The sequence below is a fragment of the Ambystoma mexicanum genome, chromosome 2p (assembly GCF_040938575.1).
Source record: "Ambystoma mexicanum isolate Mex_15411 chromosome 2p, UKY_AmexF1_1, whole genome shotgun sequence".
NCBI classification, from domain to species: domain Eukaryota; kingdom Metazoa; phylum Chordata; class Amphibia; order Caudata; family Ambystomatidae; genus Ambystoma; species Ambystoma mexicanum.
In genome coordinates this window covers 539,138,439-539,153,190 of record NC_090923.1, presented here as the reverse complement: position 1 = coordinate 539,153,190, position 14,752 = coordinate 539,138,439, and positions in this window count along the sequence as shown.

Below are 14,752 nucleotides of genomic sequence, written 5' to 3'. Positions count from 1 at the left end.
AGGAGAGCCCTGCAGCCACCTTGGCTGTAATTGTCCGTAGGGTATAGCCTCAGGGTACCTGGTGGCATGATCAACCACGACCAGGATGAATTGGCATCCACCTGATGCGGGAGAGTCAAGGGAACCCACAATGTCAATGCCAACCCTCTCAAATGGTGTGCCAACCACTGGAAAAGGCTGCAGTGGGGCAATGCCACTGCCTCCAGTCTTGCCAGACAACTGATAAGTGGGACAGGTCCGGCAGTGGGAATCCACTTCTACTCTCATCTGGAGCCAGTAGAAGTGTGCAGAGAGCCTTTGCATAGTCTTCTTGGTCCCAAGATGACCAGCTAAGGGCACCTCATGCGCCAACTGCAACAGGAAGAGCATGTAAACCTGGGGTACCACCAACCTCTTGAGGGCATCAGGTTCAGGCTAAGTGGGCTCACTACAATGGAGCTCACCCTCCCAATAGATTTTGAAAGACTTAGGCACTTCACCCTGTGCCTGGGCCTGTTTTTTTGAACCCTCAAGAAAATGGCACTCTCTCTGACCCTTACAGAAGTTGCCCCTAGAGGGCCCGCTTTCAGCCAGCAGACATTGAAGGTCGGGGAGATCCTCTGTGTTGAGCACCTCTCCCGCAGGAGGGTCTTCTGGCTCTTCTCCTGCAGGAGTTGAGTCTTGGGTTACCACTGGACCCAGCCCGTCAGGAGCCTGAACCCCAGTAGGTGCTGCTGAAGCAGCAGGAAGAGAAGGCGCCCCCTTTGCAGAGGTGGCCTTCTTGCTCTTCCTTCTTGCCTTGGGTCTCCCCTTTGGCTTGGGAACCTGACTAGAAGTCAGACCCTGTGTGACCTGTGATCTAGTGACTGCAGCAGCAGTCAGGGGTAGACCATCAGAGATGAACCCCAATTCCAGTAGATCAGTCCCCAACAAAATGTTAGCAGGTACATTGTCCTGAACCAGGGCGGGAAGCTTCACTGTCTTATCCGCAATCGTGATGTGACTAGGGCAACAGGAGATAATTTGGCAGGCCCACCAGCTAACCTGGTAGTTCTCAGAGGAGCACCTACATAGTCCTCTGGCATGGGCAGAGTCCTGTCCACCACTGTCATACTTGCCCCAGTGTCTCTCAAACCAGTAGAAGGCTGGCCATTCACGAGGACACTTCTCAAAAATCTATGGGTGTTTTGTGGGATTGTAGCCAGTACTTCTGCGTACTGGTCCCAGGCCCCAATGGACTCTAAGGAAATCTCTGCAGGAGCACCAAATGTGATTCCTGTAGAGGAGGGGAGAACAGTGGCCTCCACCAACAGCATGAAGTAAGGGTAGGTCAGGCTGACAGCCTGGACTCCAAGTGCCTTACCTTTACACTTGGGGTCAGCCTTCTTGTGGTCCAGAGCCCCACAGTCCCAATAAGTGCCAGGAATGCGAGGTACAGTACTGGGTCCACTGGGAGCCTGCTTTGCAGCAGGAGGACCACTACTCTTACTCCCACATAAGACTTATCCCCACTAGATTTTTGGGTTTTAGGAGAGGAAGCTTTAGCTTTACTCGACTGTGATTGCTTTTGGGACTCCTCAGACCTCTGAGAGGCCTCTTTCTCTTTCTCCTTGTTCTTCCCACTGGGTTCCTTAGGGAACACCCAGTGGGAGACCCACTTGTCAGCCAGCCTGGCCAGTGTCAGCAACATACTGATGCAGCTCTGGTGAACAGGCTTCAGAAAAATGCTCAAATAACAAAAGGTGTGACAATTCAACAAACGTTTTCACCTTGTAGCCATCAATCCACCCATCATGTTCATATATGCAGCACTCGCCCAGTCAACCCAAGACACATTGGGCTTCATTAAAAGTTTGGAGTTACCCCCAAACTCGGGTCTGGGTCCCGCAAAATGGGAATTACCGGGCCGTTCCGACATTTGCGGGCCCGGTAATTCCCATTCCCAATTCCCCCGGTACATCCCCATTCCCATTGAGCCCCCATAGGGCTCAATGTAAATGGGGAGGATGCTAACAACGGTCCCGTTAATGACGGGACCGTTGTTAGCATCCTGTTCTGCTAGCGGGTGCCGCTCTGCACGTCTAGTCTGACCAGGCGTACAGTGCTGCCCCGCTTGCAGAACTCGTTATGTGGCAGTAGAGTGATAGCGGTGCCGGCAGCACTACCGGCGCCATTATCACTCTACTGCCAGGGTTGTAATGAGGCCCATTCTCTCTTTTGTTATATTCCCTGAATCTTTTAAGGTATTGGGTATGTGTCTTGCCAAACATGGCAATCAAAGCAGATGTCATGCACTCATACTGACCCCTTTCTTCCACACTCAGTTTCAGAATACAGTCATAACCAGTCTGAGACACTCTACTTAACAAACACTTAGCCCAATCTCTTTTATCAACATCATGAATTCCATAAGCCATTTCAAACGCTTCTATCCATTGGAGGATATCAGAACCCTCCACATACACACCAACCAAATCTTTAATAAACTTGGTGACAGGGGACCAGTGGTCGAAGTGGGCGGGAGCGGTCGGGAGCGGTGCTCTTATACTTCTATTAAATAAGTTTTACCGTTCCTATACTTTTATTTTTAAAAGAAACTGTTCCGGAACATTTTAAAATAAAAGTGTAGGAAGAAGTTGAAACTTGCACTCGCACTGGACGTGCCCTTAAACAGCAAGTGCATGGGTTTTGAGGTTTGTATTGTACATGGGAGGGGGTGTGGCAATGGGGTTTGTGGGGAGCGGTGCAGGCGAGTAGGGAACATAGTTCCACTACTTCTTTTTGTATACTTCGACCACTGCAGGGGACCTGACACTCTCAACTTGTTTGGCTGAAGTCCCCACTCTAGCTTTCTCTAGCTGGATTCTCTGACATTCAGTGTCCTTGTTTTCAAGTTCAAGATCCCTGTCCTTGAGTTCAAGATCCCGATTTTTGAGTATCACTTGCTATGCTAACTACTCCTTCTTTAGTTCAGCTTCTGTTTCTAACTTTTTATATTCAAAGGCCAATTTCACCTTAATAATTCAAGTTCCAAGGCATTCCCTGAAGAAACAGTGCTAGATTTCAGAATAGATGAAGTAGGAGTGGTGGCACTCCCAGAAACAGATTCAATAACAACCCCAGGGGCAGGGTCCTCAATAGTTGCATCCCCCCTTCATCAAGAGCATCACAATCAGTCTGGTAGTCCACCACGGCAGCTATCGGCTCAGCCCTAGACTTATCTTCAAAGTCTAACTCCCTGGCTTCACAAGCACTCTGGAGAACCTTTAAGCTCACGCTAGTCAATTTACCATTTGCGATAGATTCCATTGCTTGCAGTGAAGTTATCCTAGTACACAACTAAACCTCAAATTAACCAAGTGTGGATATTTTTGTAAGTGGCAAGGTTACATACTGATTCTTAAAACCATTAGCATCCCACTGCTGCCACCAGTGTAAAGACTGGAGGGGGGTTATGTGCACTCCTGCCCTCTATATGGCAGAGTAGAAGCACAGAGCACCCCAGCCAAGATTCTCTATTGAGGTAGCATTGGGCGAGCAATCAAGGCTTAGCTCTCAGGAGGTGATGCAGGCTGGTTCTTAAGCTCAGTGTAGTCCCCAAACCCCCACAAAGTAATGCCCACACACTATGTCAGGTGATAACACAGTTCTTTATATAGATACGGTTCAGAATATATACACAATCAATAACACACTTTGTGCTTTGGCAATACTAATATGATAAATATGTACAATGTCTATGTGGTACAACAGTTAACCCTTGACTCCTTTAAAATGCACCAACTGCTGACAATCTCAATGGCATACAAATAAAATAGTGAAGAGAATCAACAATAGCCATGGGGAGGAAGGCAAGTTAGGTTAAACAAATGGCAGAATACTTTGACCCTATCAAAGACACAGTTCTGTGTGAGGATCCCCCCACATTGGCAACCTGTAAATAAAGTGTATTAAACGCCCAGCATGGAACTTTCCTCTACTGATCGAATCTAACAGAGTGAGACTGAGGCTAAAGAAGACTGAGGTTACACACATTATAACCTCGTATGTAGAAGAGCAAAAAGAAATCGAGTATACCCATCTGCTAGTCGATTATAAAGAAAAACAACAGGGCTCTAAAGCCTGTGGATTCGTCACAAAACACAAATTTGACCTAGAGGTGAGAACAAGGAAGAGAGAACTGAGAGCGCAAATAAGACATCTGCCAAACCTGGATTCTAACACCTACTTAACCGCGAAAAGAGTATGTAAACAAAAATACAAACACTGGCTACGAAACCACAAAGCAACTATGTTGCAAAATGATTCAGAATTAATAATGGAAAAGCTGCAAAACAAAAACTCCTCTAAATTCTGGAAGCTAATTAATAACAAAGGAGCGCCGCAAATGGCATTGCTGGCCAACGTTATAACCAAAGCTGAATGGGTTAAACACTGTTCGGAATTATACAGCAAAAGAAGAACAGGAAAAGAGAGCTCACCACCCAAACTCGAAAGTTAGAATTTAAACTTTGAAAAAAGTGATATTGAAGAGGTAATAAAAAAAGCCAGCTCCTCCAGAGCTCCAGGTCCCGATGGCTTAACAAACCACACCATCAAAGCAAATCCGGAGATGTGGACAGAATTATGCTATGCTATGCTTTGTTTCACAGAATACGGCCAATTGCAAAAGCCCTGAATCGTGGAAATGTGCGATAATTATCCCAATTTTTAAAAAAGGGAATCGCGCGGATCCAAAGGACTATCGACCTATCACGCTACTAGATGTGTTGGGCAAAGTGTATGCTACCCTATTACAGCAGCAACTAGCAAAATGGGCAGCCAAATCAAAACATCTCGACCCACGTCAGATTGGCTTTGTCAAGGGAGTTGGATGCGCCTTGAATCTACTACTGATAAATTTACTCAAAATGGAAGCCATAAGAACTGGAACCAAGGTGTATCTCGCCCTAATTCACTTCTCCTACGCCTTCGACAGCATAAATTGAGACCTATTATGGGCCAAAATGAAGGCCTGGGAGTGCCCTGAAAATTTGATCGCAGCCATCCGTGAACTCCACACTGGCACAAGCATTAAAATCCGACTTGATCAAAAAGGTACCCTTTCTGAAGCTATCAACAACTTTTGTGGAGTCAAGCAGGGATGTCCTTTGGCTGCAATAATATTTAATCTATTCCTATCGGATATTGGAGGTGCAATTGATAATGTCCGATCCTTCTCTCCAAAAATACATGGCTCCCCAATAAGTTGGATGTTGTACACAGACGACCTGATATTACTGGATACCACACCAATGGGTCTACAGCGTAAGATGGACACCGTGGAACAGTACGTAAGAGATAATGGTCTACAGATCAACAAAAAAAAAGTGTGAGGTGCTAACATTGCAAAACTTGAAGAACTCAAAGAAGAAGTCATTTAAATGGCACCTGGGGAACGAATGACTAGGTAAAATAACAAATACAAGATACTTGGGCATGCAAATTAATGCCAATCTGAATGATAGTCCCTGGGAAGAGATCGCCAAAACCAAATGTCGGCAATTTGCTTGCCAAGGAAGCGTCTTACATAAAAAATATGGCAAATTCTCCATAAAACCAGTAAGGAACTTCTACTGTCAAAAGGTAGTGCCTGCACTCATACACAGCGCAGAAAATGCATTCGGTTGCTCCCCTGATGTTTGGTCGACTCTAGAAAATATCTTTTGGGTACGAGTCTTGCAATTACCGAAGGGAACCTCAACTGCTTGCATTAGATATGAATTAAATCTAATATCAATCAATGCACAAGTTAGTTGGAACATGTTGAGCCTCTTCCGGAAGGTTACCATGAAAGAAGTAGCCTTGCAGTTTGAGATACTCCAAAACCCAAGCAAGGGAAATCCTGAGTGCCTTCTATCACTATGGAATAAACGTTGCAAGGAAATTCTTGCCTTTTACAACATAGACCTAAAAACTCTTCACGACAATCCAAATGCAGCAAAAAGCAAAGTCTGGTGCCTAGATTGGATTCTGACAGGGGAGCTTAGGACATCAAACAAGCTAATGAAAGACGCCCCGCCTGAAGCCAGAAAGCTAAATAAGCTGCAGAATTATGTCGATATATATCCAGACAATGTGAGTAGATCGCTGTATATACTGTTTCGACTAAATGTCTTCAAAACTAAAGAGTGGCTAAGAGAGTTACGTAATACAGAAGATTCCAATGCAAAGTGTAGATTCTGCAACCAGACGGACGAAACGCTAAAGCATCTAACACTCTTTTGTAAAGGGCTACTTGAGCAAAGATCGCTGACATTGGGACCACAGCTAACCAAATATCAAACGCCAAGTGCTGATGAATGGTGGCAAGCCTTGTTTGATAGTCGTGAGAAGCAGCTGAACTATGCCTTAATCCGCTTTTTGACTCTGCTGGAAAAATTGTTGACATAGTCCAGGTCGCTGGATGGTTACACGAAAAACATATGTGGGGAAATATGGATATCTGTAATGCTGTAATGATGTACGTGTTTCTTTTTTTTAAAGGCTAATTTTTGCCAAAAAAAAAAAAAGTGTATTAACAAGCCCAGTCCATATAAGTTTAAAATAGTCTTGTTTCCTGCTAAAAGATGTACTACTACCCCAATGTACCTGGTTTAGCAGAGTTTCTTTGACGGTTCATCGAAGGAGCCCTCGTGGGTGAACTCCCTTTAAAGCAGGAGCCACAGGGCGTTGATAGTCCTCAAAGAAGGTGAACACTGGCGTTGAGGGTCCTCAATGAAGAGAATTTGATGCCGCAAAGATGACTGGATGAAGAGCGTAGGCCCAGCAGAGGGCATCGAAGTGTCGGCGTCGGATGTCCGCGTCGTCGATTGGGATTCGGCCACGGCTGGCTTTTGGATCTTCCTTGGGGTCATTGTGGAGATCTGGTGGTGGGAAACCCACCGGCGGATTCTCCTCGGTTCATCAATGACATTGACTTTCTCCTGCGGGACAAAGCGGTCAACGGTGATGGCAAGGGAGCCCTTGGTTTAAAAATGTCTTAGGCAAAGGTGGAGCGGCACGGCTCCGGTCGTGGAGCAGCACAGTGTCAAGCTGTCCCCGCTTCTTGGCAACACGACTCCAGTGGCTTCCAGCGGTTACGGCAATCCTCCGAACCCTGGTTGATGGCAATGGACTTTGACGGCTTCGATGTTCGGGTGCTTCACTTAGAGATTGCTTGGCGGACCCCGTCTCCGGTCGACAGCCTTTCGCGGACTGACTTCCAGGGCACCTTGTTGAAGATCATGGTTCTGCATGATGTTCCCTCATAGCTCGGGGAGAGGTCTCCTAGCCAGGTCCTCTCTTGGACCAGTCCTTGAAAAAATAACAGCTTTCAGATTGCGTCGAAGGAAAGCAGCAGCAATTCTTCTTCCAGCTGGGCTTCGAGGATAAGCAGCTTCAAGTTTCGACTTCAGCTTCTGAACTATTCTGGTAAGTGAGAGGTCCCCAGATATACTGTTCCGTCTCTCATTCACACTACTGAGCCAGGCTCAGACAGCCATTCATTCAGAAGGGCATTCATGCAGGCCGGCAGCCAATCAGGCTCACAGCACATTCAGGCCATTCTCTTCCACCCAGACACTCACAACAAGGAATGTGGATTGGGGCAAGCACCCAGCCATTCAGCACACCAAACCGCCTTCATGTCAGTTTTGGGCAGGGCTGTCTCATTCATTGTGTCACACACCAGAAACCAGACACCCATAACATGAAATGTATATTAGTCACACACTCCATTCTCCCAGGTCCCACCCCAAGCATGTACCCACAAAATACAGTCATTGGGAAGGCTCCAGCCAGTCTGGCCTGGACTTCCCCACAATACCCTATATGGAACTTCCACCCAACGGCCAGTCAGGAGAAGGGACAGAGTCGGGGCTTCCCAGCACTTTGGGAAAACAAGGTAACAGGAAATAGAAAGCAAGAGGCCCAGGGGCCAATTTGTCTCCTATCACGATTCAACTGATTCCTATGGCAGGGCCTAGGTATCCCAAAATGGGGGATATTCAGAACACCTGTCAAACTCAGCATGGAGTTGCCACCAGCCCATACCCTGCTGTGAGGGCCACACACAGGTGCCCGAAAACATACACTAGGGATACAGGGTTGTACCCCCACCCATGGGTGCCATAAGAGTATCCCAAAGGTCTGTTCACCACCACCAAAAAGAGGAAAAGCTGCACTGCCGGGAGTCCCACATGGACTCCTGTGCAGAAAACAACACAGAACACACATGATAAGGGAGTACAGGACAAGGACATGGAGGCCCTGTCCCTCCAATGCATTTCCAGCATCACAATTGGTTTCTGCAATTCCGTTTCCCCAAGTGATTCATGCCCATCACCTCTTTGTCTTTCATTGGGTTCTAGTAAATCCTAGAAATGTGCCCTTTCCTAGATTCAGCTTATTGCAAACAACTTTCCAACTCTGGTCTTTCTGGTTGCCCCTATTTTGTTCCAAGCGTAATACCCAATGATCTTACTGGCAATGTTAAAATATATCTAGTTTTGTGTACTGGACGGCTTGCTTGCCTTCATCAAAGGATTTAATTTTACCCTCTTTTAAACAGGTCCCCAAGTTTTCTACATACTCAGTTTTACTATTAGCAACATCTCATGCCAGTAAGGGCTGAGGTTAATTCTTTGTTTCCTTGTAATAGAGTAAATAGAGATGGGTAAGAAGTGTGCCTCTCTATTTTGGTCAAATTATCTCATATTGCTTTTGTGATGTTATGTATATACAGAACATGTCCCATGTGTTTCTTTTGTAGCCAGGGTGGTCCCATATTCGCTTCCCGGCTATATTTTGTTCCCTGAATAGCCAACATTCCTCTGCTCGTTCCTGCATCCATTTAGCTATGTATTTTATTTGAAAGGCTTCATAATATTTAATTAGATTCAGCACCCTATATCTCCCTTGGCTTTAAAAGCAAACTGTCTGTTTTTATTTATTCTCATACTTCATCAACCCATATGAATTTCGTAAGCTTATTTTGTAAATCATGTAACAGTGTCTTACTGCTGGTTATTTGGATTGTCTGGAAAAAATACAAGAGCAGAGGTAGCACATTAATTTTAATAGCTGCAATTTTATCTAGCCATGTACCATAGAGAAGTCTCCACCTTATTGTTAGGACTATGGTGGCATTGGGGGGTGGATGCCTTAAACAATGACCCCCATAAGTATATCGCCAATATCAGAGGGCTAATAAGCTATGACTTCGAGGAGCAAAACTGCATTACTCAGAATGTTCAGTGGGCTAACTTCATGCCAGATTATAGTTAAGCCTTGTACTGACCGTGCCTGGTGCTGGCTATTGAGGGCTTTGAGATACAGCACATGCAAGGCTCAGACGCCCCCCCTTTGCTCAGGGGAGTATTCAGCATTGCAAGAGTGGGAGAGCGGGGGAACCAGGCACAAACAAAGCCCTGGAAAATTACTGCTAAACTGACACACAATTGTCGTAGCATATGTTGCGGCCAATCTGCTCAGTCTTTGCCACTGCTTACAACAAGGGAGAAAAGATGGTTAGCCGCTCAAACGCCTTAAACGCAGCAAGCGGACCAGAGACACTGTTGCTCCTGTCCCCAATATGATGACTTCACCAAGCCCCCTCGACCTGCAACATTCAGACCAGAGTGGGACATTGAGCTCTGTGCTCCTGCTGCGTATCTGGCTCTGCCCCTTATTGGGCCTGCTATGCCCCCAATTGAGCAAGGAGGGCACAGAGGAGGAGCACACAGCAACACTGCTGTCTGTGTCTTGCTCCGGGCCACCGTTCTACAGGTAGCCAGGCCAAGCAGGAGTACACAGCAACTTGTGTGTCCCGGACAGGATGCCCAGAAGAAAAGTCATATCACAGTAAGAAAGGGCTAGACTGACGGTATATGTCTGAAAACATGGGTGAATCTATTCAAAAAGGTCTCTTTTGTTTTCTTCTAGATAAAGGCACATCTCCCACCTCGAATGACTCGATAGACTGCATTGATAAGGAACCTAACTTGGGTAATGTGACGATCCTTCACATAGCATCACTTCTCCCTGAGGTGAGCCCCTTTTCATGAAGTTAGGGAGGTGAGCCTGCTAACCGAAAGTCCCCCTAAGGATGGTAAGATGCAGGAGGATCTCATGGCGACAAACTCAGATGCGATTGGGAGACACAGCCCCTTCAAACCCCAACTCTGCAGGATGTTGTTAATGCCCAAACCTTCTACTGTGAGAAACCTGAAGGTGTCTTACCCGCTAGTCCCCGGGGATCTGTCATCCAGGTGACCAGGACACGGCCATCGCTTTTGGATCCAGTTGTGGACCAGTGCCAGAGGATCACCTGGATGAGGGGTCTTCGGGAGTGGAAATGGGACACCGGAGGGTGAGATGCGGTATCACCTATAACACCTTTTCCCCATTTTACCAGGTAGGATATTTAGGAACTCAACTCTTGCCCTTTTCTGATGTGAACACTTTCTCACAGACAGCTCATTGTAAGAGAAAATGGACTAACACCCGAGCCGTATACTTGACATGTCCTAACACAAGAGTCAGGCAGAGTCGGGCAATAACTGAAAGTTACACACACCTGACTACCATCACACTTCCCCACACGGATAAAAGACAAAGCACAAAGCCACACTGTGAGCAAGGCAAAACACACGAGGAAGCAGCAGTTCTGAGATGGCAGTTTGAAATGAGGAGAAAGACGGCAAGACCACAAAGGATGGCAAGTAGGGAATTGCCCTTGGCCTTTTCCGAGGGAAACCGCTACATTTACGAGCCCTCAAGAATATGGAACATAAGACTGGGAATTAAAGCTGAAGAAACGTGCATTGTGTGTCGAAGTTACCCGGGGCTCTCCACACCGATAGCCGAGGCGGGGAGGAGCGATTGCCGCTGTGGTACTCTACTTGGCTCCTTCAACAACGCAGCACCAGTAAAGTCAGCACAGCAGGTGAGTTGGAGAAACTGATAGCAAACTGGCCTGTGTTAGAACCACGGTTGCAAACTGCAACATTGCAACAAGAAATCTGCAAAGAACAGAGTGTGATGAGCAACGCATATATAATTGAATATCCAAAGAGTGACTGAACTTTTGAAACAGTACCATATGCAGAGTGGTCTGGCACCACGTGGGTGCTCATTCGAAGGTCTCAGTTAGGATCCAACTGAGAGTGTAAAATTGTGAGCTGTGAAATCGAAGTGGTCCTGCAATGGGTCAAGCTAAACCCTGTGCTCATTCGAAAGTCTTCGATTGCGGCTACAAACTGTAATTGGTCTGAGCCTGGCTGAGGGAGACTAATTGTGTAAAAGGAAGGGATCTGAGCCCAGCTGAGAGGGATCCAGGGTGAACCGTGACTCAACCGAGGAAAGATATTCTATAGGCATTGGAGAAGAGGATCTGAGTCCGGAAGAGGGGGATCCAAACTAAAGGTTGTGGTAGAAAAGGTATCTGAGTCCGGCTGAGGGGAATCCAGTGTGAAGAGTGAATCGTCCGACTTGAATATTTGTAATGGAACTATTTGTTTGTTTTGATACATCAGGCCCTCTGAATCACGATAACCTGATAACTCAAGAGACCTGGGCACAGAAGGTGCTGATGTTGGTAATGAAACTGTGCCAAAGAAGCCCAAGGGTGTGCTATGCTCTAGTCAACCACCTTGTCCCGTGCAGAAAACGGGGTGGAAGTGAGGTCATCGGCCTGAACATCCTGACTTAACATTTTGTGAACATTTCTTTTTTTTATGAATGTTACCCCAGACTATTTGTACTTAGTGGTAAGGATTGGCAATAGTTTTTTTTTAGTATAGGCCCTTTTTATTTGACAAGACACCATTAAGACTGAATTATTTTTATTTGATGATCGTAGCTTGCTCACATCTTTAGATTTAGGATTAGATAGGCATTTATCACCCCCTTGTTAAAGACAATAAACACCCTTGAACTGTGATCACTTGTGTCTGCCTTACTTTGATACCATGCCTCCCTTACACCACACATAAGCTTACATCCAAAACTGTGTTATTGTAAAATATCAAACCATCCTGATCTCATAGGTACAAGGCAGAAGAAGAGCTTGAAAAGTGTACAATCGAGCGGGACGAAGGCTCGATCAGCTGCTATCAATTGCACTGATGTTATATTGAGCCTGTCTCCATTATTTAAACTGAACAGCAAAGAAGGACTGTGTTCTTCACCACCTTCTGACCATTCTGGCAGTGGTCCGTGCGGTTCTGGAATACTGAGAGCTGTTGTATGTCCAGAAGGAGAACCTGGCAAACGAGGGGGCTGCATCGAAGCCCTTAAGGATGAATTTGGGCTTTGGGAGAATACAGTGGACATGTTTCCAAAGTTGAGGGAAGAAGCAGCCGGATGCCCGAGAAGCGTCTTATGAGTCGGTTGGGAACCGGCACAGTGAACCTGGAGGGACAGAAAGGAGGTTGTGCAACATGTAGTGGGTGGACTGTCGGGTCCCACAACTGTGCGGCGACTGCCTACTGTAGCCTACAACAGAGCCGAGTAGGCATATGTGTGGAGAGCACAAGAGACTGGTGGTGGTGTGACCTGTCATGGGTAGACCGAGGGGTTGGACAACTATGCAGAGACCACCAGCAGTAACTGGCCGTGGAGAGAAGCCGGCCGCAGAAGTAACATGAAAGAAAAAGATAATGTAGAGAAAGTAGACCCGCAACCCCTGGAAAAATCGGTGAAGAGTTCCCCGGGAGAAGGTAACGGGAACAGGTATAGGTGCGGGAGGGGGCCGGGAAGACATGAGACTGTAACCCAACTCCTAAGAGTATGGAGCTGGAGAATCGAGAGGGACTCATGGTGTATCTTGATTGCCCCAGTGCGGGCACAATAATGAATATAAAGAAATTCAAAAGCGTGAAAACCTCTGTAAAGGAATTAACATTTTGCTTAAAACACTATAAGGAACATTGGGGAACCAGCTACGAAAAGGGAGTCATTCTTCTAGCCCCACAAGGATCATGTAGAGCAGTTTTGTTTTGTTTGTATATCACAAAAAGCCTGGCACTTTTATTTTGATACTTTACATCCAGGAGAACGGAGTCATTCTCCTGGGTCATAAGCAGAACCAGAACTTTGTTATTGTTTCCTGTAGTGACAGGGATAGGATAAGAGCCTTGTTTGACTGGGACAGTGCCTTTCGATTTGGACTTACACAAACTTCCTGATGAGCACCTGAGTTTCTTTAGTTTAGGTAGGTTAATCCATTGGAGTTAAGGACAGATAGGTTTATCGTCCGTTTGAACAAAAGTTTATAGCAATCACAATGGCCCCTCTTGGTCAGTCTTTTCATTCCTTGTCGCCACAGTACCTCGAAATTGCACAAAACCTACTAACAATATGGATAATATCCATTATTGTCTGGGATTTTCTTTGGCTAAAAGTCTGCAAGCAGCATACTTTCTCAGTCAAAGGTACCTAACCTTTTGTATGTTTCAGTGTCTTGTTTGGCCTTTTCTGCTACCTTGTCATGGCCTGAATTTCTTTATCCCATGATATGGGACCTTCTGATCTATGATTTTGATTCTCTTTCATCAGTGGAATGTCAACTATCTTTGCCCTCTCGTCCACTGTGACGATCGTAAGCACCTTGTCATCTCTCTGAATTGTAACCCAAATGGATATGTCAATTTGTGCCTGACTTGTCGCTTTATGAATTCCGCCGTAACCTGTTTCATAGCTTTTCCGCTCAGCAGAGTCAATTGGGACAGGTCCTGAAAGATTTGGACTGTGGTGTCCAAGTAGCTAATGTGCTGCGGTTTACATTCTGTGCCTGGTACTTTTTCTTTCAAACTATAGCCATGCATTTTGACCACCACTTCCCTGTGAGTTGTTTGCTTTTCTCCTCTCATTATCCCTAGGCTGTATACTTGATCAGTCAAAATGTCCTCAGGTGTTTCATTTCCTAGGGCCAACTGAGACACATCTTCTATATACCTCAGAATGTTCACTTCAGATGTAACTTTTAGGAATTTGATCTGAGAATTATTTTGCCTTGATCTATTTTCAAGATCTTTGTACTTCGTTTGGAGTGTGTGGTTGAGGTCTCTCAGTTCTTGAAGCTCTGTAGAGATTCTTGTGATCTTACTTTCTACCGGAGTGATTTCTACCTCATTGTTGGCTACTCTTTCTCCCAACTGCACAATCTTTATGCTGTTTTTTAAGTTGGCGGTGGAGTGGTTTAACTTTATTGCTGCCATTTGCTCTTTAAATGCAGTTTTGAATTCGTCTTTGATAGAGAGGAGTGGTTCCATAAATAGCTCTCTGGTAAGCATGGAGTTCTCCGATTCTAAGAAGCCAACCATGAGCTGCTTGCCCATTTTATTTTCATGCAGTTGGGATTCAAAGAATGATTTATGGGGGTCTCTTAGCATAAGTCTTTTAGCACTTTATTTCTAGAGACCTGAGTTTTGAAACACAGAGCGAGAGAGAGGAGAGCCCGGCCTCCCAGCACCACGGAGGAGATAGATCGCTTCACTGCAACTTACATAGATTGGCTTTTCAGGGCTTTTCAAGGCAAGGTACAATGCCTTGCCAGCAGTGGTTCTATATTGATTATTGCTCTGTCAGGGAACTACATTCCCACACCACCCGTCCAATCTGCTGCCCCCGTTGGAGAACCACCAATCGCCTACCAGGCTCCTCCTGCTGTGGCTTACCTCCTCAGGTCCTTCGGCTAAGGCGGCCCACACTGATACTCGCACCAACCCACCTCTCCTGGTCCGTGGGCCCA